General features: G+C 38.4%; 1 protein-coding gene across 3 annotated transcripts in view; it reads left to right on the forward strand.

Moving 5' to 3' along the window:
- The window catches only part of NUBPL (nucleotide binding protein like), a 367,758-nt gene that overhangs the window by 145,556 nt on the left and 200,311 nt on the right, over positions 1-21,891 (forward strand). The gene's annotated exons all lie outside the window — the stretch shown is intronic.

Genomic DNA, 21,891 nt, shown 5'->3' on the forward strand with positions numbered 1-21,891 from the left:
AATCAGCTTGGGCAAATGACCTTTAATAACAGCACTCATCTCCAGTAAGAACTACCAGGAAGTGACTAAGATTTCTTTAAGATAATTTAAGTGCATAAAGAATGAGAGTGAATTCTACTCATTCCTGAAATTACCTTGTTTCCTTCCAAGGCAGAGAGTTAGGGGTGTTACTGAAGTTATTGACATGGATGATTAAATTCTGATCCAGTGGTTGGAGCTCCCAAAGCTTCTCATTTATAATTTGCTTCTTCTGGTCATTGTCTTGTGGACCCTTGGGTTTCATCTGACGCTGGAGTTCCTCTGATTATCTTTGGGAAAGATTCTGGGATGTATTCCATAATCACAGTGTTATAGAAATAACTTTTTTCTTGCTGCCTTCCTGGGTTTTGTTTACAATCTCTTTTATACCTAGAATATTAAGGCAAAGTGTAAATCAGGGTTGAAGGATTCTTAAAAAGTTTGGTTTGCTCTGGCTTTAGGCACTTTTATCTTTAAAATATCTCAGAGATGAGATCTGTTCTTTGAAGAATCCTATCACCTTACTTTATCAAGACCAAAGTCCATCCTTTGCTTATTGTTTCTTGCATGGGTCATTGAGTAGGCTGAACTAAATACCTTTTTAGTGTGGTAAAACCCTTTTCCTTTTTTCTTTGACAGTCCTGAGCTGAAGAATAGGCAGCCTCTTTTTGGAGTTCTACTTGCTCTGCTGCAAACCATCTTAGCCAGGGGCTGCAGCAGATGAAGTCATTGAAGAATGCTTTATTTATCTACAGAACAACTAAGTGTATTTTAGTAGCTATTGCCTGTTAATTTTTGTTTTCTTTCACAGGATGGCAGCAAATGGTGTTGACCAGATGTATCTGTGTATATGTCAAATAGTCCTTACATCTTTGAGTTTCTGATTAGCACCTGCCCCACGACAAGATTGATGTCCTTTTATGCCTCCTTCACTTTTTGAGTAATATCAGAGGGCTGCCCTTAAGATGTGTAGATTAATAGGAGGGTACATTTGTAATGTGGCTGTATCTTTCAAGGCTATTTATACTTCATATTCTCTTTTCCAGTCTAGTTCCAGACTGGAAAAAATGTTTGTTTGTTTGTTTTCTTATTTCCTAATCTTTTGATCATATTTAATGTTTCTCAACATTATCAGCACATTTTCAGTATCTTCTCTCAGATGAGAAAAATTAAAAGAAGCTTACTACTGTTAGGTATTGTGAGCGGAGATAGCTTGCAATTTTATTTATAATACTCTATTTTTACTTACGTAGTCTCTGAAATTTTTGCGTTTTAAAATAGAACCCATTATTGCTGATTCATAGTTACAGGAATATTTTAATAAAACATATGCTGCTTCCCCCCCACCCCCTTTTTTTTTTCTTTTTGGCTAACAGGAAAGTAAAGCATTTAGAAAGGAAAGTAGTTCAGTGAAAGCAGGATGTAAAATGACTTTTGAAGGTGGAAGATTTGGGGAATATTCATACATGAATTGGGAACTCCATGGGAAAAGGCAAGAGGTCATTAATAATGAAATTATACTAAGAGGCATGAAAAGTTCTGATGGTCTAGATTTGGTGAGGCTAGCAAGAGAGAAGAGAAATTAGACACGCTACCAAAAGAAAAAAGCGATGAAATAAGGCATCTTTTCCACTTTCCTTTTGGACTTCCATTCTGGATTTTGTCTATGTGGTATGCGTTTATACAGGGTATTGGATTGAAATGACATCTTGTTCATCAAGATTGGATAGATTTTGTACACCCATGTTTATAGCAGCATTATTCACAGTACCTAAAATGTGGAAGCTACCCACGTGTCTATCAGTGGATGAATGGTTAAGCAAAATGTGGTATATACATACAATGTAGTATTATTCAGCCTTAAAAAGGTAATTCTGACATAAGCTGCAACATGGATGAACCATGAGGATGTTATGCTAAGTGAAATAAAGCCAGTCACAAAAAGAGAAATACTGTATGATTTCCCTTATATGAGGTACTTCGAGTAGTCAACTTCATAAAGACAGAAAGTAGAATGGTAGTTGCCAGGAGCTTGGGGGAGGGGGAAATGGGGAGTTATTGTTTGATAGGTATAGAATTTCAGTTTTATAAGATGAAAAGAGTTATGGAGAGGGATGGTGGTGATGGTTGGACAACATTATATTTAATACAACTGAACTGTACACTTAATAATTAAGATGGTAAATTTTATGTTATGTACGTTTTACCACAATTTTAAAAAATGGGAAAAAAAATTGGGTAGATTTGTTCTGGCAATATTATCAGTACTGGACATAACAATACAGGGTTTCTTCAATAAGTGTCTGTGGTATCGACCCAGTGAATCAATCTGTTCTTTAAAAGAGCAATCATTACAGAACTGGGAGAAAATAGAATAGTGATGTTTGATTGGGAGACTTAACAAGCTTAGCTGTAAACCTCTGATTTTCAGTTTGGAAACTTCAGTAGCCTTCAAGTTGTTAGGAATTGTAGCCCAAAGTTACATTTTCACGTCACGAAAAGTGATAGAGCTTATTATATTCAAAATTCTTAATGCTATTGTTACCTATATTACCGTTTGTAACATTACCAATGTTATAAAGCCCTCTGTGATCTGGTTTCCGCCTTCTCTCTACTTCTACAGGCTCACTTCCAATAAACTTGCCTTGTTGTTTAGTGAACATCAGTCACAGTGGCCTCTGTTGCTCAAAAATGCCACGCTCTGTGCTGAGGACCCTCGTGTGTTTTATTTTCTCTGCCTGAGGCACCTTCCATCTCTGCTGTCTTCCACCCCTGCCCCACAACAAGTTTCTACTATCAGGTCTCAGTTTTAATGTTTCTTCTTCCATGACTCCTTCTCTGACTCATCACTCTCCTTATTGCAATTGCAAGGGTAGTTTTTGAATTATCTGTCTTAATTTTAAAACTTTTATTTATTTATTTTTAGAAATTTATTATTTATTTTATTTAGGGCTGGGTCGGGTCTTCATTGCTGTGCGCGGGCTTTCTCTAGCTGCGGCGAGCAGGGGCTACTCTTCATTGCGGTGTGCGGGCTTCTCATTGCGGTGGCTTCTCTTATTGTGGATCACGGGCTCTTGGTGCACGGGCTTCAGTACTTGTGGCACGTGGGCTCAGTAGTTGTGGCTCACGGACTCTAGAGCGCAGGCTCAGTAGTTGTGGTGCACAGGCTTCGTTGCTCTGCGGCATGTGGGATCTTCCCGGACCAGGGCTTGAACCTGTGTCCCCTGCGTTGGCAGGCGGATTCTTAAACACTGCGCCACCAGGGAAGTCCCCTGTTTAATTTTTTAAATCTCCTCTACTAGGCAATACAACATTCACAGAGCAGAGGCTTTCTGGCTTGATTTGTTTCGCTTATGCTTGGTTATATAGTAGATGCTCAGTAAATCTTAGTTGTATAGATGAAGAAGTTTCCTGCTAAATTTCTTGTACATTAGCTGCATATTTTAGTTTCTGCTTTGGGTATGTTAGTAACTTAATTTGCAATCGTAATATATATATTTTAATGAACAATATGGACAGTTTTAAGATGTTATCTTAGCAGTTAATCTTTGTGATATGTGAGTGGCTGTCTTATACTACTTTTGTCCATTTTTAGGAAAAGAGAAAGAATCTATATGGTTAAGGCATTTGACTTTTGAGAATTATGTTACATGGAGTGAAATGGTTGCTCACATTGTTTCAGTGTGGTAGGACAGTGCCAGTCTTACCTCACATTTTAGTTTTGAAATGTTGAGTACAGATCTGCATACTCGTAAGGGGTAGAGTCTTGTGGGTCCTGAATTTGGGCCATGATGGAAAGGACAGTGTCCAGAATGCCAGCTCTAAGACTAAGAACAACCTGAAAAAAGAGAAGGAACTAGTGTCTCAGCGTACACCATCATTCTTTTCCTCAGACCATCCACATTGCCAGGCTAAAATAGTGCATGGACAAAGATTATTATTTGAGTGTATTAGTGTAAAGATCTTATTTGAGACTGTTTATTCTGGAGATTGGTATTTGTGATAGGTGTGGAGAAATGGTGAGTGAGGAAGCAGTGATGGTAGGTTTTGATTTTATTCTGCTGTCTCTGAGGTCTTTCAGTTACGGAAAAGAAAGCAGAAATAGCAGCTTGCGGTTTAATGGGCTTTGGGATCTCCCTTGCAGTGTACAAACCACAAACTTTTCTTGAAGTGATGGAATGTCTTAAACTGGGTTCCCCAGAAAGCAGAGCCCTGTAGAGTAATAATTTATTAGGGAGTGCCAAACCGGACTGAGGAAGGAGAAAGGGAGGGAGAGCCAATATGAAAATGCGCTATCTAGCTGGCTGTCGCTAACTGTGGCAGCTTGCTTGATTGCATGGGATTGTGTAGACTCCATCTCAAGACAGTGTATCTGGGAGAAAAGGGGAACAATTTATCTAATGGTATCCATCTTGCAGTGACCAAAGGCTCACCTCAGGAGGTATTAATTCACCTGCATTTCTGAGCTCTGTATGAGTAAGTCCTGGCAGAGACCTATGGTGTCTGGCGATGTCTCGTCCTTCAACACAAAAGTTTTGGGGTGGCATGTGAGAGGCACACAGTATATAGGCCTGAAGCAAGGTAGTGTCAGATAGTTCCTCTGTGACACTGGTCAGAGTCCAAGCAGAGCTGGTTGCCATAGTGGTGGCTGGAATGAGAGATGAGTGAGGCTAAGAGGGCCTGGGGTGATGCATGTGGGGCTTCTGAAAAATGGGGATGGAGGCAGGAAGCTGAGTATCAAAGTCTAGATCTGAAAATTTGGCTTCTTTATGCTTGGGGTTTATGGGGGACATGTAATGCTGGTTTGTTTTAAGCATAGTAGTATTACGGGGATTGGTATTCTATTAGAAGGGCTAATAGGGCTAAGTTTTAACTCTTGGTTATAAGATAAAGATAGATCCAGCTATAAGCCACTTTCTTATTTCAAACAAACAATTGCACAATTTGATACTGTGTGTTGTACACTTGATCCAGAAGCCTCACGTAAGCAATAATGTTCTTACTGTCAGATTGGACAAGAACAGAAACTAAAAATTGAGATACCAGTCTTAGTCATCAGGAGGACATGAGTTCAGATGGCTCCGTTTGAATATTTTAGTGGGCACCATAGTCATTAGAGGAACAGTTGGGTTTTTTTTCTATCACAGATCCTGTGGCTGAAAAAGCATACACATGCACATACCTATATACACATATATATTTAAGTAAAGCATCCTTAAAATTTTTGTTACTTGTAGCTTAACTAGCACTGGCTTAAAATAAAAATGTTTGCTGTTAAACTATGCGTACTTTAGACCTACTTTTAAAATTTGCAATTGTATCAAAAGTGAAATGTTGAAGGAGACATTATTTCCGTTTATTTAGCAAACATTTATTGGGTATCTTTTATGTAGTTAGTAGACATGAGAAATACTTGGTTCTTTGGCTATCAGCTCAAATAAGATTTGATCCTTGCTCTCAGGAGCTTAGAGTAAGACATTAGCTAATGATCGTAAGCATCATAAGCATAAGTAAATGCTGTTACAGAAGTATAAGCCCTTTTTTTGTGAACCCAGAGATGGTGACTCTAAAGTGAGAATTTAGGGAAGACTTCCTGGAGGAGGTGATTTTTGAGCTAACTTTTAAAAAATGGATGAACCAGGAGTTTGTTGTAAGAAGGGGTTGAGGATTGAAGGTGAGAAGGACAGTCCAGGCAGAGGGACTCTCATGTGTTAACAGAATGCAAGTTGTTTGGCATGGCAGAAGTGAAGAGTGTCTGTGGGTGAGTTGCAAGAATAAGCCAGAAAGGTAGGTCAGGGTACTATGATAAATTCCTTCTTGTGCTTGTTTGAGGAGCTGAAGTGTAATTCTAAGGCTATGAGAAGCTATCATGAATTTTAGGGGAGTGACACCGTCAGTTTTGAATTCTAGGATGATCGCTTTGGCAGGATTGTGGAGGAACAGTAATAGGACTAGATGAGAGGTAGAGCCAATTAAGATGCTATTACATTGATCCAGGTGAGATATAATGAGGCCTGATTTAAGTCTGTGTTAGTAGAAATGGAGAGGGAGGGACCCAACTGAGGTATTCAAGAGATTGAATGAATAGGGTTTGGTAATTCATTGAATATGAATGAGAGAAAGGTCTTTAGGATGGCTTCTGGATTTCTGGGTTGAGTGACTGGATAGATAGTTGTGTCACTCATCAAGATGGAGCAGATAGGAAAAAGGAATAAATTTAAGGAAAACAATGATGAGTTAAGGTTTATGTTGAATTTGATGTCCAAAGAGAGTTAGTCATCAGGTGATTGGAATGTGTTGAGAGTTAAGGAGAGAGGTTTGGGCTAGAGATACAGATTTGGGAGTTAGTGGTATATATATAGGTGATAGTTGAAGTTGTTAGTTTAGATCAGTGATTCTCAACCAGGAGTGATTTTGCCTCCCCCCCCCACCCCCCCCAGAGGCATTTGGCAATGACTAGAGACATTTTTGATTGTCACAACTGGGGGATCTAGTAGGTAGACACCGGAGATACTGCTAAATATCCTGTAATGCACAAGACATCCCCTCACAACAAATTATTATCTGGTCCAAAATGTCAGTTCTGCTGGAGTTGAGAAATCCTGATTTAGATAAGGTAACACAAAAGAGTTTTAGAGAGAGTCAAGTACGGTATAGGACTGAGGATAGAATTTGGGGGAGATAACCTAAGGTGATCAGAGAAAAACTGAGAAGTAGTGGCCAGAGAAGTAGGAAGAAGACAAGGAAAAAACTGCACCCTGGAAGCCAAGGGGGAGTTTTAGGGTGAAGCGGTCAACATTTTCAGAGAGGCTAAATAAGATAAGAATTAAAAATTATGTTTTAAATTTGACAGTATGTCCGAGTTTTCAATTTACTAAACTACTATTTTGAAGACGTCCGTGTACAACTTGTGTTGTGCTTCTTGAAGAAATATATTTTATAAAGTATTTATATTTGGCCTTTGGGAAATCAATCATTTGGGAATCATTTATTGAGTATGTCTATAATGGTACTGTGCTGTGCTCCAGGGAAAAAAGATGAGTAAGATGTAAACTATTCTTGAGGCGCTCACAGTGGGAGTGATGGGTAATGTCAGCACACTAAGTACCGTATGAAGCTATGAACAGAGAACCATGCAAACAGAGAGGACCTTCTAATATTTCTGTGATGTAGTCCAGCCAACCCTGGATCCTGAGAAGGCTTAAAAGAGCAAAAGACTTGGGCATATTAAAAAAATTAATGGAAAGATTATGTTTATCTTTTTTATTTTGGTGTTAAAAAATGGACATTGAGACTATGGGTGATATCTTCTATCTGTCATAAGCAAAATACGTATGGGATGTTTCATTTATAAATCACAACATAATCTACCACCTTCTACTACCTCTACCCCAAAATAGCCCTTTATGTTTCAAATGTGCCTGAGGCTTGTCTCATTTCTGTAACGTTCCTCCTTCCTGTCTACCCACTTCTGTTTCTTTGTAATTCCAGGCAGAGATGGTAAATGGTAGCTGTAACTGAGGGCTGTGGGGAGTTGGGGGTTTTCTGGAGAACCTGTAAGTTTATCCTAGAGTTGGCTTTTCCTCTTAGCTATTCCTTTCCTCCAAAACAAACCCTAGTCCTCTCCCTGCCTCCTAACCCTGAGTTTGACCAGCGGTGAAGTGAGACTTTTTCCCAGAAATTTGTGTGTTTTCATGGTTAATATTTAGATTATAAATCTGTTTACTTCTCTTCATACTCTTCTGACTGTTCCATTATAGTATAATATAGTGCAGTAGTTCCTCAAACTTTTTGGCCGGTGGGGTCTTTTATGCTCTTTTTTTTTTTTTTAATTTTTTTGTTTTGTTTTGTTTAAGTATTTTTAATTTTTCATTTATTTATTTTATTTATTTATTTATGGCTGTGTTGGGTCTTCGTTTCTGTGCGAGGGCTTTTCTCTAATTGCGGCAAGTGGGGGCCACTCTTCATCGCGGTGCGCGGGCCTCTCACTATCGCGACCTCTCTTGTTGCGGAGCACAGGTCCAGACGCGCAGGCTCAGTAATTGTGGCGCACGGGCCTAGTTGCTCCGCGGCATGTGGGATCTTCCCAGACCAGGGCTCGAACCCGTGTCGCCTGCATTGGCAGGCAGATTCTCAACCACTGCGCCACCAGGGAAGCCCTCTTTTATGCTCTTAAAAATGACGATCCCCCTCAGTTTTTCCTAATGTAGGTTATATTTATTGATGTTTATCAAGTTAGAGTTAAAGCTGAGAAATTAAATAAACCTTGTTCATTAATTCATTAAAAGTAACAACAAACTCATACTTCTTAACATACATTTTAATGAAAAATAACTATTTTCTGAAGTAGAAAACTAGTGAGAAAAGTGGCATTGCTTTATATTTTTGTAAATCATTTATATGTCTGACTTAACAAAAGACTGCTAGATTTTCCTATCTAGTTTTTCATTCAGTCTGTTGCAATATGTTGTTTTGGGTGAAGCAGATGAGGAAATTCCAGCCTCACACAGACATGTAGTTAGAAAAAGGGAGGCTATTTTAGTAGTCATTTCAAATAAATGTCAATTTTCTTCTTTGATACTACACCAAAATTTGACAAGTAGTAGTTTCTTTGTTAAAAAGTTCATTTTATTGATATAGTTGATTTACAATGTTGTGTTAGTTTTTGCTGTACATCAAAGTGATTCAGTTTTATATATATATATTCTTTTCCATTATGGTTTGTCACAGGATATTTTATATAGTTCTCTGTGCTATACAATAGAACCTTGTTGTTCATCCATCCTATATATAATAGTTTTTGCCTCTGCTAATCCCAAACTCCCATTCCTTCCCTCCCCAACCTGCATTCCCCTTGGCAACCACAAGTCTGTTCTCTGTGTCATCTTTCAAGTAAAAATGGTGATCCATGAAAAATATGTCCAGTTAGCTTACAACTCAAACAATTGCACAAGTGCTTTCCCTTGAGAATTGTAATTCAGTGTGCTGCAGAGGTGCTTTATTTGTACTTCCCATTTTGTCACACAGAATTTTAAGAAGATGTGTACTGAAGGGTCAAGATTTAATAAATTAAATAAATTTCACTACTTCATCCAGGACTGGCGTTTATTTTTACTGTAGTTCATGCTGGGGAAGAATATGAAGACTACTAGTACAGTTTGGTACCACTGTCTTGATTTGTACTAAGGTGCTGTCAGTTCTACCCATCATTGCTTTTCGACCATCTGTGTAAAAGTTGACCCAGAGGAAGGCCAAATAACATCTTAGTATTTTTATGAAAACAGTCTTACCCACTTGGATCATCTGAAAGATTCTTGGGATCTCTAGAGGACCAGAGACTGTACTTGGAGACCTACTGGTTTAATGGAAAGTTCTTCAACCAGAAGTTAGAAGTCTTGGTTTCTAGTTTGGTAAGCTTCATGCTTGTTATAGATTTCAGGAAATTATTGACCTCATTATTTTTTTTCTTCCTTTTTTAAAGTAATGTGGAAGTGAGTGCTTTACAAATGAATTAGTTTGTGTCTAAAGTCTGGAAATATTATTTAAATGTGGCAATTTGTAAACAAGTCCTGTAGAGAGTTGAACTAGGTCTTTTCTCTCTTTGTTTACTATATTGGCATTAAGGTACCTGGAATTGATAACCTATTTTTGAAAAACTTCTAGTTAATTTTTCAAAAATATAATACTTGAATATGATCATCATCAACACAGACGCTGCAGTCATGTTAGAATGTAGACTATAAGATACAAAAAATGTCCTCAAGCTGCTTGTAATCTGATTAATAAATGCTCAGAAATAGCAGTATAATGTAGTTTATGCTATCACATAATTGGTTTAAAGAATATAGGAGACCAGAGAGGGCAAGGGGAGGTAGAAAATGGCTTTATGAATTTGATAGAATTAAATTGGACCTTAATGGAAACAGGGAAACCATATGAGCCAAGGTGCACAGAAAACACATCACACTTCTCAGTGAAGCTTTCCCCTTCCCAAATAGCCGTTCCCAGTTTCCCTCTTGCATTCCCTCATCCCTTTCTGTGGTTTGGGACATAGTTTTTCTTATACTTCTTAACTTTGGACCACTCTGAGGCCTATGATCTGTGCTGTTATTAAGACAGTGTGCTGTGGTGGGAAGCTCTTGGGCTTTGGAGTCTCACTGACCCAGCCCCCAATTCTGATGGCACCATTTACTGCTGTGTGCGCGTGGGCAAGGTCTACAACTTTGAAGGCTGTATGAAAAATAAGTGAGATAATAAATTTAAAGGTTCTCAGTAAATGCTCACCGCCTTTCACCATTATTGCAAGTAGTCCATAGCAACAGAGGATGCTTCAATTAAGGTGATAGCACGCTCTGATGAAATTTATCGGTTAGATGGGGATAGCAAAAGAATCATTACAAGGGAGGCAATAAGATATAGTTGTTACCATAGATTTTAGAGTCTGAGAGACTTGGAGTCAAATCCTGACTGCAAGCTATGTTATTACCTTTGTTTACTTTGAGCAAGTTGACTTAAACTCTCCAAGACTTAGTTTATTTATACAATAAATGGGATTGGTTTTAGGAAGATAGTCAGCAAGGCCCACCTAAGTATTTGTGTCTTCTTTAATTGAAAATGATTTTGTTCAGCCTCAATTGTCATGAATATCTTGACACACTCTGCCCAGTTCAGGAGGTCCATCCATAGAAAAAAGACTAAAATATTTATTGTCTGGTTCTTTACAGAAAGAGTTTGCCAGTTCTTATTATATGCAATTAAGTTACCTGGAATCAGTTTGATTCTTTTGAGGACAGCTTTTAAACTTCGAGTGGGTCCAGAGCAGCCTTTAGCCTAGGGCTTATTTACCCCAGAACTACTCTGATTCCTTTCAGAGGACTCTACCATGTATTAGGAGATCTTTCCTCTCTGGTTGGTGGGAGCATAGAAACTGTTTCCAGCTGTATGTGATCTTTGGGAATTGCAGCTCTCTGCTGATTTCTTTCCTCAGTCCCAGGGAATTTCCTCTCACTCATGTGCAGATGAATACTCAGCTAGAGACTCCTCAGGTCCCCTGTGCAGTTCTCTGTGTTGCTCTCTCCTCTCCGATATACTGCCCCGTAAATTCTGGCTGCCTTGGCTTCACCTAACTCTGAATATTTTTTTCTCAGTTCAGCAATGTTACTGGGCTTTGTTTGGATTCCCCCTTCCTGTGCTGCAGCCTGGAAACTGCCTCTAGGGCAGTAAACTGGGGCAGTCGTAGGACTCATCTTCTTGTTTCCCTTCTTTCAAGGATTGTGGTCTTCCTGCCTGTTGCCCTGTGTCTGAAAACGTCATTTTATATGTTTCGGTCCAGTTTTCTAGTTTTTCAAAGTGTGCTTGTGTTGGTGGGGCAGGGGGGTGGAGTGCTACGGGAGGTAGTTACAGGGTAAATCCTGCTTTTACTTTTTCATGGCCAGAAGCAAAGTTATGTTCATAGCTTTTCTTTTTTCTTTTTTCTTCGTATATACTCTCTAGGAAGTCAGATGAGTCCACAATCTTTATAGTCACCTTTTTTTCATAGCAATTAAGTGCCGTAGCCATTTGTATTAGTCTGGGCTCTTCAGATAAGCAGAACCAATAGGAGGTACAGATAGATAGATGGATAATAAGGAATTGGCTTATGTGGTTAAGGAGGCTGAGAAGTCCCAGGATCTGCAGTCAGCACGCTGGAGACCCAGCAGAGCTGATGGTATATTCTTGTCCAAGTCGAAAGGTGTGAGAACCAGGAGAGCTGGTGGTGTAAATTCCAGTCTGAGTCTGGAGTCAGGAGAAGACTGATGTTCCAGCTTGAAGCCTGGCAGGGAGGGTATATTCTCCCTTACTCTGCCTTTTTGTTCTGTTTAGGCCTTCAATGGATTGGATGAGGCCCACCTACACTGGGGAGGGCAATCTGCTTTACTCAGTCTATTGATTCAAATGTTAATCTCATCCAGAAACACCCTCACAGGCACACCCAGAATAATGTTAAACCAAATATCTGGGTACCCTGTGACTCAGTCAAATTGCCATAAAATTAACCATCACATCATAGGATCTCCCAGTTTTGCCCTTCATCTGATTTGTATAATCATGAATCTTGAAAACAGTAAATGCATTCCCTTTGGTCCCATTTTCTCCTGCTATGGAGATTATTCCTGAGTTTCTAGAGTAATCTCAATCTCATTTCAAAGATCTATTTCCTGGGGTCACTTTCCAACAAAAACGCGGAAGCACTTTTCAAATTATTTGAGAGAGACTGTTTATAAATATGTGGAAGAAGTGTGGGAAAACCACAAGAGGTAGGATAATAACTGTTGATAACAGTTGAGCAGTTACCTCTAGGCCTGAAGAGGTGAGGGGAGAGAGCACATCAAACCTGGAAGGAGGCAGTCCTCGTAGAGATGGCTGTGTTGGGAGGAGCAGTGACACTCGGTAGAGGCACCCAGCCAGCCCAAGATCACCCCACAGAGAGAAAACCAGGAAATGAAATACCCAAACCACCCCCCCCCCCACCGCCTTCCTCTTTCTGATCTGCTTTTGATGCAGTCCATAGAAGAACCCCTGGGTCAGAGAGAGGGTGAACTGGAGGGGCAAATGACAGATAGCAAAGTCAGGGGAGCTGGGTTATAGTAACCACCTGGCCCCTCTCCCTCAGAAACAGAGGTGTTTCAAGATGCAAACCTAGGATTTGAAATGAGAGGAAATCCAACTTACAGATTGTCATCTTTCTGCCTTTTTGTATATATAGTCACTCCCAAGTTATTTTCTCTGTGTGCACTGGAGAATTGATGAAAGCAGGGAAGGAGAAATAATGTTAGATTACCTAATTTGATTAAGGGCATCAGCAGGTCTCTGTTATTTTACAGATAAGGAGAGTGAGATAAAAAATTAATAAAGTTTGCCCAGGGTAATGGGCCAGAATCTAGATACTCCGTAACCCATAATGTATTTGTGCATAAGAAAATTATCCAGAGGAAGAGAGAAGAAAATATTGTATATCAGAGTGTTTATTCGACTTTGAAGCATAATAGTGGCAATTATTTATGTAAGCTGTATTTATATGTAAGCTGTATGTTACATGCATCTTTCACTTTTAACTCATTAATAGACATGGATGGATATTTTAGGTTTAATTCAGTCTTTCTATAAATCATTAAGAAAATCTTGGGGGAAGTGTGAGTCATTCCTTGTTATACACAGAAAGAGAACATTTATTGGATGCTATTTGGTAATTATCGGTGAATTTGGAACATTGGGGAAAGAGGCTGCTGCCTTGCATCTTTGGCTATGTGTGAAACTCTCAGTTTGTGAATTTGAAAATAACGGAATCCACAAATATGTGTGGTAAGTGATGACCTAGCTTCTGTCAGACACCTCCAGTGAGGTAGATTTTGCTGTTTCATGATAGCTCTATTTATTATAATTTTGAACAAAAATCTGCTTTATTATTTTTTAAATTAATTTTTATTGGAATATATTTGCTTTAAAATGTTGTGTTAGTTTCTGCTGTACAGCAAAGTGAATCAGCTGTTTGTATACGTATATCCCCTCTTTTTTGGATTTCCTTCCCATTTAGGTCTCCACAGAGCACTGAGTAGAGTTCCCTGTGCTAAACAGTAGGTTCTCATTAGTTATCTATTTTATACATAGTATCAATAATGTATATATGTCAGTCCCAATCTCCCAATTCATCCCACAAATCTGCCTTCTTATAACTTTCACATGCTTTTACGAGTTCTGCCCTCATGAGAACGAACTAATCTAATTCTTTTTCCTTTCATAACCTGTGAAATATTTGTACACCATGATCAGTTTTTTCTCAGCTAAACAATGTCCGGCCTTCAGCTTTTTCTCAGATGAGGCAGTTTTGAGTATGCTTATCATTCTGATTGTATTCCTGGCTGTGGGTCACTTTGTCAGTATCCCGCTTAAATAAGGTTGCAGGATTTGAACATTATTTCTAGGCATATTCTGAAGTGATATAGTGAGTGGATTTTTAATCACCTGGTACAAAATGGTGAGCAATACAGTGGAAGAGGAAAAGCAGTGTAATCAGTTCTTTACACTTCCTTACTTCTTCTTTTTTTTTTTTTTAAATAAATAAATAAATAAATTTATAAAAAAAAAAAAAAAGAAAGAATGTACAATTCAGATAATGGACAAGAGAAAATCTAATACAAAACCTGCATCACCTCATGCAGCTGAGGAGTGAGTCCAGGACTCACATAACATCTCTGAGCCTCAACTTCCTCACCTGTAAATGAAGGGATTAAACCAGATGGTCTCCGACATCTTTTCTAGATGCACAAATGATACCACTTACAGTTTCTCACTCTGAGCCTCAGAGATGTTATATATTAAAAAAAGGAAATTTCAATTTTTAGTCTGTCAGGCAAGCACTGAAATATGTATGAAAACTATAAGGAACTGGATTGTTGACTTGCTTCTTCCTTTTTTTTTTTATTTTTTTCACACACACACACTGTATTTTATTTTTACAAGAGATAAATAGACTGACACGAAGCATTGTACATGGATGACCACAACAAAAGCAACAATGATTGCAATTACCAAACATGAAACACACTCATACTATGTCATAATATTGACATTCAGTCCAGTAATCCTCCACTGTAACAGCTCCTTTACTTTGCAGTGAAAATTGATTTGTATATTCTTTGCCTCTGAGTCCTTGTGGGATTTTTTTTTTTTTTAATTCAGACAGAAAGTCACAAAAATTATACTCATCCTCATCAGTTCACTCAGTCCCATGTAATTCATTTTTTTTTTCATCTTGATATTTTGTTAGCACTTTTATGAGTTCATCAGTTTTTCATTAGAGTTCTGAAAATGCTTATTCATTCAGTTCAGCAGTACAATCAGTTACCAGAAACCTGTACTTGTCAGAGTCTTTTCCATGAATTTCTTGAAGATGAAACCCTTTTATAGGAACATATTTGCAAAATCATCAGAGTACACCCAGAACTGTCTGTAAATGACAAAAGACTTAAAAATGACCACGGTTAAAGATTTGATGAAAGTTCATAATAATGCAGTTGACAAGAAAATTAGTTATTTCTGAGATATACATTTTAAAGTAATAACTAGGATTATTACTTATAACATTATACCAGAACATATAAGATTTTTAGAAATTTCATGTAATGTCTGAAACATTTATATTAACATATTTCCATACATATTTCCATACAAATACAAATATAAGATTTTTAGAAATTTCATGTAATGTCTGAAACATTTATATTAACATATTTCCATACAAATAACCTAATGAAAGTTTAGTATTAGTTGTTTTGTTTGTTTTTTTATACTGCAGGTTCTTATTAGGCATCAATTTTATACACATCAGTGTATACATGTCAATCCCAATCGCCCAATTCAGCACACCCCCATCCCAACCTCACTGCAGTTTTCCCCCCTTGGTGTCCATATGTCCATTCTCTACATCTGTGTCTCAACTTCTGCCCTGCAAACTGGCTCATCTGTACCATTTTTCTAGGTTCCACATACATGCATTAATATACGATATTTGTTTTTCTCTTTCTGACTTACTTCACTCTGTATGACACTCTCTAGATCCATCCACGTCTCAACAAATGACTCAATTTCGTTCCTTTTTATGGCTGAGTAATATTCCATTGTATATATGTACCACAACTTCTTTATCCATTCATCTGTTGATGGGCATTTAGGTTGCTTCCATGACCTGGCTATTGTAAATAGTGCTGCAATGAACATTCGGGTGCATGTGTCTTTTTGAATTACGGTTTTCTCTGGGTATATGCCCAGTAGTGGGATTGCTGGGTCATATGGTAATTCTATTTTTAGTTTTTTAAGGAACCTCCATATTGTTCTCCATAGTGGCTGTATCAATTTACATTCCCACCAACAGTGCAAGAGGGTTCCCTTTTCTCCACACCCTTTCCAGCATTTGTTGTTTGTAGATTTTCTGATGATGCCCATTCTAACAGGAGTGAGGTGATACCTCATTGTAGTTTTGATTTGCATTTCTCTAATAATTAGTGATGTTGAGCATCTTTTCATGTGCTTCGTGGCCGTCTGTATGTCTTCTTTGGAGAAATGTCTATTTAGGTCTTCTGCCCATTTTTGGATTGGGGTGTTTGTTTCTTTGATATTGAGCTGAATGAGCTGTTTATATATTTTGGAGATTAATCCTTTGTCTGTTGATTCATTTGCAAATATTTTCTCCCATTCTGAGGGTTGTCTTTTCGTCTTGTTTATGGTTTCCTTTGCTGTGCAAAAGCTTTGAAGTTTCATTAGGTCCCACTTGTTTATTTTTGTTTTTATTTCCATTACTCTAGGAGGTGGATCAAAAAAGATCTTGCTGTGATTTATGTCAAAGAGTGTTCTTCCTATGTTTTCCTCTAAGAGTTTTATAGTGTCCAGTCTTATATTTAGGTCTCTAATCCATTTTGAGTTTATTTTTGTGTATGGTGTTAGGGAGTATTCTAATTTCATTCTTTTACATGTAGCTGTCCAGTTTTCCCAGCACCACTTATTGAAGAGACTGTCTTTTCTCCATTGTATATCTTTGCCTCCTTTGTCATAGATTAGTTGACCATAGGTGCGTGGGTTAATCTCTGGGCTTTCTATCTTGTTCCATTGATCTATGTTTCTGTTTTTGTGCCAGTACCATATTGTCTTGATTACTGTAGCTTTGTAGTATAGTCTGAAGTCAGGGAGTCTGATTCCTCCAGCTCCATTTTTTTGCCTCAAGACTGCTTTGGCTATTCGGGGTCTTTTGTGTCTCCATACAAATTTTAAGATGATTTGTTCTAGCTCCGTAAAAAATGCCATTGGTAATTTGATAGGGATTGCATTGAATCTGTAGATTGCTTTGGGTAGTATAGTCATTTTCACAATGTTGATTCTTCCAATCCAAGAACATGGTATATCTCTCCATCTGTTGGTATCATCTTTAATTTCTTTCATCAGTGTCTTATAGTTTTCTGCATACAGGTCTTTTGTCTCCCTAGGTAGGTTTATTCCTAGGTATTTTATTCTTTTTTGTTGCAATGGTAAATGGGAGTGTTTCCATAATTTCTCTTTCAGATTTTTCATCATTAGTGTATAGGAATGCAAGAGATTTCTGTGCATTAATTTTGTATCCTGCAACTTTACCATATTCATTAATTAGCTCTAGCAGTTTTCTGGTGGCAGTTTTAGGATTCTCTATGTATAGTATCATGTCATCCGCAAACAGTGACAGTTTTACTTCTTCTTTTCCAATTTGTATTCCTTTTATTTCTTTTTCTTCTCTGATTGCCGTGGCTAGGACTTCCAGAACTATGTTGAATAATAGTGGTGAGAGTGGACATCCTTGTCTCGTTCCTGATCTTAGAGGAAATGCTTTCAGTTTTTCACCATTGAGAATGATGTTTGCTGTGGGTTTGTCATATATGGCCTTTATTATGTTGAGGTAGGTTCCCTCTATGCCCACTTTCTGGAGAGTTTTTATCATAAATGGGTGTTGAATTTTGTCAAAAGCTTTTTCTGCATCTATTGAGATGATCATATGGTTTTTATTCTTCAATTTGTTAATATGGTGTATCACATTGATTGATTTGCGTATATTGAAGAATCCTTGCATCCCTGGGATAAATCCCACTTGATCGTGGTGTATGATCCTTTTAATGTATTGTTGGATTCTGTTTGCTAGTATTTTGTTGAGGATTTTTGCATCTATATTCATCAGTGATATTGGTCTGTAATTTTCTTTTTTTGTAGTGTCTTTGTCTGGTTTTGGTATCAGGGTGATGGTGGCCTCATAGAATGAGTTTGGGAGTGTTCCTTCCTCTGCAAATTTTTGGAAGAGTTTGAGAAGGATGGGTGTTAGCTCTTCTCTAAATGTTTGATAGAATTCACCTGTGAAGCCATCTGGTCCTGGACTTTTGTTTGTTGGAAGATTTTTAATCACAGTTTCAATTTCATTACTTGTAATTGGTCTGTTCATATTTTCTGTTTCTTCCTGATTCAGTCTTGGAAGGTTATACCTTTCTAAGAATTTGTCCATTTCTTCCAGGTTGTCCATTTTATTGGCATAAAGTTGCTTGTAGTAGTCTCTTAGGATGCTTTGTATTTCTGCGGTGTCTGTTGTAACTTCTCCTTTTTCATTTCTGATTTTATTGATTTGAGTCCTCTCCCTCTTTTTCTTGATGAGTCTGGCTAATGGCTTATCAATTTTGTTTATCTTCTCAAAGAACCAACTTTTAGTTTTATTGATCTTTGCTATTGTTTTCTTTGTTTCTATTTCATTTATTTCTGCTCTGATCTTTATGATTTCTTTCCTTCTGCTAACTTTGGGTTTTGTTTGTTCTTCTTCCTCTAGTTTCTTTAGGTGTAAGGTTAGATTGTTTACTTGAGATTTTTCTTGTTTCTTTAGGTAGGCTTGTATAGCTATAAACTTCCCTCTTAGAACCGCTTTTGCTGCATCCCATAGGTTTTGGGTCGTCGTGTTTTCATTGTCATTTGTCTCTAGGTATTTTTTAATTTCCTCTTTGATTTCTTCAGTGATCTCTTGGTTATTTAGTAACGTATTGTTTAGCCTCCATGTGTTTGTCTTTTTTACGTTTTTTTCCCTGTAATTCATTTCTAATCTCATAGCGTTGTGGTCAGAAAAGATGCTTGATATGATTTCAATTTTCTTAAATTTACTGAGGCTTGATTTGTGACCCAAGATGTGATCTATCCTGGAGAATGTTCCATGCACACTTGAGAAGAACGTGTAATCTGCTGTTTTTGGATGGAATGTCCTATATATATCAATTAAATCTATCTGGTCTATTGTGTCATTTAAAGCTTCTGTTTCCTTATTTATTTTCATTTTGGATGATCTGTCCATTGGTGTAAGTGAAGTGTTAAAGTCCCCCACTATTATTGTGTTACTGTCGATTTCTTCTTTTATAGCTGTTAGCAGTTGCCTTATGTATTGAGGTGCTCCTATGTTGGGTGCATATATATTTATAATTGTTATATCTTCTTCTTGGATTGATCCCTGGATCATTATGTAGTGTCCTTCCTTGTCTCTTGTAACATTCTTTATTTTAAAGTCTATTTTATCTGATATGAGTATAGCTACTCCAGCTTTCTTTTGATTTCCATTTGCATGGAATATCTTTTTCCATCCCCTCACTTTCAGTCTGTATGTGTCCCTAGGTCTAAAGTGGGTCTCTTGTAGACAGCATATATATGGGTCTTGTTTTTGTATCCATTCAGCCAGTCTATGTCTTTTGGTTGGGGCATTTAATCCATTCACGTTTAAGGTAATTATCGATATGTATGTTCCTATGACCATTTTCTTAATTGTTTTGGGTTTGTTTTTGTAGGTCCTTTTCTTCTCTTGTGTTTCCCACTTAGAGAAGTTCCTTTAGCATTTGTTGTAGAGCTGGTTTGGTGGTGCTGAATTCTCTTCGCTTTTGCTTGTCTGTAAAGCTTTTGATTTCTCCATCAAATCTAAATGAGATCCTTGCCGGGTAGAGTAATCTTGGTTGTAGGTTCTTCCCTTTCATCACTTTAAGTATATCATGCCACTCCCTTCTGGCTTGCAGAGTTTCTGCTGAGAAATCAGCTGTTAACCTTATGGGAGTTCCCTTGTATGTTATTTGTCGTTTTTCCCTTGCTGCTTTCAATAATTTTTCTTTGTCTTTAATTTTTGCCACTTTGATTACTATGTGTCTCGGCGTGTTTCTCCTTGGGTTTATTCTGTATGGGACTCTCTGCGCTTCCTGGACTTGGGTGGCTATTTCCTTTCCCATGTTAGGGAAGTTTTCGACTATAATCTCTTCAAATATTTTCTCTGGTCCTTTCTCTCTCTCTTCTCCTTCTGGGACCCCTATAATGCGAATGTTGTTGCGTTTAATGTTGTCCCAGAGGTCTCTTAGGCTGTCTTCATTTCTTTTCATTCTTTTTTCTTTAGTCTGTTCCGCAGCAGTGAATTCCACCATTCTGTCTTCCAGGTCACTTATCTGTTCTTCTGCCTCAGTTATTCTGCTATTGATTCCTTCTAGTGTAGTTTTCATTTCAGTTATTGTATTGGTGATCTCTGTTTGTTTGTTCTTTAATTCTTCTAGGTCTTTGTTAATCATTTCTTGCATCTTCTCAATCTTTGCCTCCACTCTTATTCCGAGGTCCTGGATCATCTTCACTATCATTATTCTGAATTCTTTTTCTGGAAGGTTGCCTATCTCCACTTCATTTAGTTGTTTTTCTGGGGTTTTTTCTTGTTCCTTCATCTGGTACATAGCCCTCTGTCTTTTCATCTTCTCTATCTTTCTGTAACTGTGGTTTTTGGTCCACAGGCTGCAGGATTGTAGTTTTTCTTGCTTCTGCTGTCTGCCCTCTGGTGGTTGAGGCTATCTAAGAGGCTTGATGGGAGGCTCTGGTGGTGGGTAGAGCTGACTGTTGCTGTGGCGGTCAGAGCTCAGTAAAACCTTAATCCACTTGACTGTTGATGGGTGGGGCTGGTTTCCCTCCCTGTTGGTTGTTTTGCCTGAGGCAACCCAACACTGGAGCCTACCCGTGCTCTTTGGTGGGGTTAATGGCAGACTCTGGGAGGGCTCACGCCAAGGAGAACTTCCCAGAACCTCTGCTGCCAGTGTCCTTATCCCCACGGTGAAACAGAGCCACCACTCGCCTCTGCAGGGGACCCCCCAACACCAGCAAGTAGGTCTGGTTCAGTCTCCCCCAGGGTCACTGCTCCTTCCCCTGGGTCCCGATGCACACATTACTTTGTGTGTGCCCTCCAAGAGTGGGGTCTCTGTTTCCCCCAGTCCTGTCAAAGTCCTGCAATCAATTCCCACTAGGCTTCAAAGTCTGATTCTCTAGGAATTCCTCCTCCCGTAGCCAGACCCCCAGGTTGGGAAGCCTGACGTGGGGCTCAGAACCTTCACTCCAGTGGGTGGACTTCTGTGGTATAAGTGTTCGCCAGTCTGTGAGTCACCCACCCAGCAGTTATGGGATTTGATTTTACTCTGATTGCGCCCCTCCTACCGTCTCACTGTGGCTTCTCCTCTGTCCTTGGACGTGGGGTATCCTCCTTGGTGAAGTCCAGGGTCTTCCTGTCAATGATTGTCCAGCAGCCAGTTGTGATTCTGGTGCTCTCGCAAGAGGGAGTGAGAGCACATCCTTCTACTCCGCCATCTTGGTTAATCCTCTTCCTTACTTCTTTATGCTTATGCTTACCTAATTCTCATGGTATGGAAAGAAACAGCTGGGTTCATCAGATTCTCTTAATCTATTTCCCTATTGCAAGTCTGTGATTTTTTCCCTAAAATCTAAGTTCCTCAGCTCCAAGGAATAGACAAACTGCAGTCACTGTGAAATACTTGAATTTACACACTGCACCTTCACTTAGACATACTCATTTTCAAAAACCCATTGAAAGTGTGGAATGTTTCTTGGCCTTACAAAGGTCACCCTTTGAAAAGATTAACTTTAACCTTTTATGGTAATAAATAAGGCTGTATAAGTAGCCAGCTGTGGAAGTCAAGTAATCAATAGTGGTAGACATGTAAGGTTCTGTTTTACAGAGTTGATTTCTATCATACCTAATTGTTGATTATCATTTGTAAAAACAACAGCAATAAACTAATTTCTCTGTTCCATCTTTCCTGCCAATAAAGTGAATGTAGCATTGTGGCATTGAGTCAGATGAGAAAGATAAGAAAGGAAATCAGAATCCAATCAGTCAGAAAAGAGATTAGTTGAATCTGAGTATAGCGGACAGAATATCACCAATTTGAAGTAGGCAATTAAATGACATGTTGGGAGGTTGCTTAAAAAAATTGAAGGAACATATGATATATCGAGTTGTAAGCAAAGCCATTGGCTTGAAAA

This window comes from Balaenoptera musculus, chromosome 2 (assembly GCF_009873245.2).
Source record: "Balaenoptera musculus isolate JJ_BM4_2016_0621 chromosome 2, mBalMus1.pri.v3, whole genome shotgun sequence".
NCBI classification, from domain to species: domain Eukaryota; kingdom Metazoa; phylum Chordata; class Mammalia; order Artiodactyla; family Balaenopteridae; genus Balaenoptera; species Balaenoptera musculus.